Source organism: Brassica oleracea, chromosome C8 (assembly GCF_000695525.1).
Source record: "Brassica oleracea var. oleracea cultivar TO1000 chromosome C8, BOL, whole genome shotgun sequence".
NCBI classification, from domain to species: Eukaryota; Viridiplantae; Streptophyta; class Magnoliopsida; order Brassicales; family Brassicaceae; genus Brassica; species Brassica oleracea.
This window is the reverse complement of record NC_027755.1, coordinates 18136942-18141015: the sequence shown is the minus strand read 5'-3', so window position 1 is coordinate 18141015 and position 4074 is coordinate 18136942.

Below are 4074 nucleotides of genomic sequence, written 5' to 3'. Positions count from 1 at the left end.
GCCTATGAGTTCTCTTTTCCCTTAGTCAAGAAAGTATCATTTTGTTATTGCTTTCTAGTATTAGTAGTAGTTTAAAACCCATCTAAATCATTGGTTGCACTTAGATTAAGTGAGTACTTGCATTCTCAGTGCTTTGATATCCCTCAGAACTGGTTCGACAATCACTATACTACAACATTTGTCTTAGGAGCCTTGAAAACTCCTAACATCAGACATCGAGATAATCGGCGGGATTACCGTCATTTGCCGCAACCTAAAAGAAATTTAATTAATAAATATATAAAAAAAATTGTAAAAATATATAAAACTTACAAGTTGATCCTCCTTAGAGGACATACTGCAAGCATCGAGGTTGTGGACATAAACACCTAGTCCACCACGGTCGCTCAAGCGGTTCTGGGAGTTCTTCTCTGATTGCTCTTTAGTCTCCTGCTTCGACCAATGCACCTCTAAGTCTTGCCAAACCTTCGAGTTGATAAATTTCGGTTTCTTGCCCTTATGCCATAGTTGTTTCCACTCATAAATCTGATTTATGTAAATCTCCATGGCCTTTTTGTGGAACGCCTTACGGACGACTGTCGAATCCCCAGATGCCCAATTAATTTCTTGCTGAAAACATATAATAAGTAGAAATATAATAGAAAAACTAAAATCAAAAACTGAAACAAAATTAAGAGAAATATACCGCAAACTGACGAAACCACAACTCGCGATCGGCGGCTGGGACTTTGCTATAGGTCTTATAGCCAGTCTTCAGCATGGAATACATCATCTCGTTAATGCTCTTGCTAATGCCATTGTGCGACTTGTTGAACCTTCAAAAAATAACAAGATTATGTGTTATAAAATTCAATAAAAATAAATAAATAAATAAACTAACCATGTAGTGTCTCCTTCGGGTAAGGGATGGAGTATGGAAGATGATGTCGACCGGGTTGTTGAACCAATAGTTCAACACTCATGACACCCGGCTCAGGTGGAGCAGCTGGAACTAAAGCTTGAGTTGGAGCAATAGGAACAGAATTTTGCTCCTGCGAAGATGCGGATGCATGAGAATTGCTCCCCGAATGTGATCGACCTTGTGCTCTAGGACGACGTAGCCTAACCGGAGCGGGAGCATCATCAGACCTAAGAAAGAAAATATGATTAGTTAGATAAATAATAAAATATATTTGAAATATGGTTTATATGTAAGAACATTTTTAATATATGATGCTAACATATATATATATTTAAAAAATTTTAATATATAATAAATATAAAAACGTTTTTAATATATGATAACACAATAAATATATGTATTAAAAACGTTTTTAAAATATTATAAATATAAAATCATTTATATATATATATATATATATATATATATTAAAAACGTTTTTAAAATAAGATAGCCTAAATATATATATTAAAAAGGGTTAAATATATTTTAAAATCGTTTATATGCTGATATATATAATAAAAACGTTTGTTATACAGAAATTCAACATTAAAAAAATTGTTATGCCTTTCTAAATATATATAAATATTAAAAACGTGTTTAAGTATTTTTAAAACACACAAAAAAAATTCTAGTTAGCAATTGAACCTTTATAAATTTCATAAAACAACAAATTAACATAACAAACCACAAATTTACTTTCAAAACATATATTTTTGTGTGTTGTTGTTGAAAAAAATACCATGAATTCGGTAATGCCTTTTGCTTATTCTTCCGTAAGTAAGTTGGTGTTTGGATCCATATGAGGTTTATCACGAAAATAATTTGAAGAAGACATGATTTTTTTCGAATTTGTAGAATGAAGAGAGTGAAGAGGGTGAAGAGAGAATGAAGAGTGAATGAGGGGATCTCGTATTTATAGAAAAAATGCCAACACTTCCGACGGAAGGGTCGTCGGAATTCTGTCGGAAATCTGAAAAATTTAAACGGCTTTAAAACGGTCAAAAACAGGTCGTCGGAGTTCTGTCGGAATGTTTCGGATTGTTTGTCGGAAATTTGTCGGATATTCAATAATTCAAAATATTTGCAACGGTCAAAAATATTCCTCGGAAATTTATCGATAATTTCCGACGACTTACTGACGAAATCCAACTTATCGAACTAACAAAAATTCTCGTGTAACAGTTATTTATGTCCCTCGATATTCCGTCGTCTTTTTGTTGGAAATTTCCGACAAGCACGTTTTCGTCGGAATTTCGTAGGAAATACCGACGAATTTCCGAAGACTATCATAATTAGCCTTTCGTCGGATTTGCGTCGGAAAACCCTCGGTATATTCCCACGATTCTTGTCTCCGTCGGATTTTGCCTAGTTTTCTTGTAGTGATGATGTTAAACAGCAGTATATTGTTCAAATTTATTTGTTACACACCTTTTTGATGAATTTTGTTAAACTATTTGAAATCCAGTTAGATTTAGTTCAGGAAAATAAACAAATATTTAACAATATTTTTTTTAAATGTCAAAATTTTAACAATATTTGCTGTTGGTTTTTTATTGAGAAATACCTTAGGATAGCACTAAAATTTTTTTTTGTCACAAATATAGACTTTGAGGATCAAAATGACCAAAATATTTTATTAAAGAGGTAAATATACATTTTACCCCTAGAGTTAACTAATCCAAATCTTAGAGTTTAGAGTTAAGGAGTCGAGATTTGGGATTGAAGTTTAAAATTTTATAAAATAAAAAATAAATATTAAAAATTTAAAAATAAAAATTTTAAAAATAGTTTCAAAAAGTATTTTCGAATTACAAAAAGAAAATTTGAAAAAAAAATAAATAAAATTTTCGAAAAAAAAAGTTTCAAAAAAAAGAAAATTTATAAAAAAAAGTTCGAATTTGAAAACATATAATCTAAAACTATAAAAAAAAAAAAAATAATTATTTTTTATTTTTTTTATTTTTTTATTTTTTTTTATTTTTTTTTTACATATCTAGGGTATTAGTGTCATTTTACCTATTAAATGAAAAAAATTGGTCATTTTCCTTTTGGTTTATTTTTGTGACTAAAACTTGAAAATAGTCTATTTAGGAGAATTGTCCTTTTGTTATAAAAGTAATGGAAAAATCTATCTTTATTCATAACATAGATGTTCCCTATATAGGAGATTACACCGTCATAGATAAATGGAAAGATTACAAATCATAATCTCTTGGTTATGAGCCATCCACAATCTGGTTCATAACACTCCCCCTTGGATGCAATAACTATTTAGAGCTTGTAATGTGTTTTATTGTTGTCTCATTAAAACCTTACTAGGAAAACCCAGTTGGGACAAAACCATGGTGAAGGAAAAAGAGTACAACACACATTACTTCCCCCTGATTTGGAAATTACTTAAGGTCCCTTGGACCTCTCTAATTTTCTGCAATCCGTGGGTGATGAATATCTTGGGCAGAATATTCTTCGTCCTCGAATATGATAGTTAGTTCTTCTTTACCATCGACCATGCCACAATCTGATCGAACATATTGAGTCATCGACCTCAAACACACACACGAAATCTTGGATGATGTTGTTGTGATGTGCGTGTACCACCATGTGTAAAACATAACCTGTCTGAAAACAAATCAACAAAACCAAATAACCCCTCTTTGGGCTGGTTAGTATAAAATAAATCAAAATCAAAGGCTTCTTCATCGTCCTTCTTATGGACCAATCAGATCAGTGTCTAAAACAAGACTTTTGCATCGTCCATCTCAGGACTAAATAGACTTCTTTATCGTCCACCTTTGGACTAAATGGATCAGTGTCCAAAACAAATGATCTCATGCCCATGTACTAGATAATGGGTGAGACTGGTCCATATTAAATCTCTTGAGTACCCTTTTCTGTATATACTATTTGATGCACAAGGATTTCATTGTTAATGTACTCAAGCTGTAATCCCAAACAAAACTTTGTTTTCCAAGATCTTTCATCTCAAACTCTTTCTTGAGATATTCAACTGTTTGGGAAATTGTATCCAGAGGTTCCTAGGATATTCAGATCATATACTTTGATGATTATCAATATTGTTCTCGAGAACTTGATGTTCTTTCAGCTCAATACCCTCTAGTACTTTCATTATC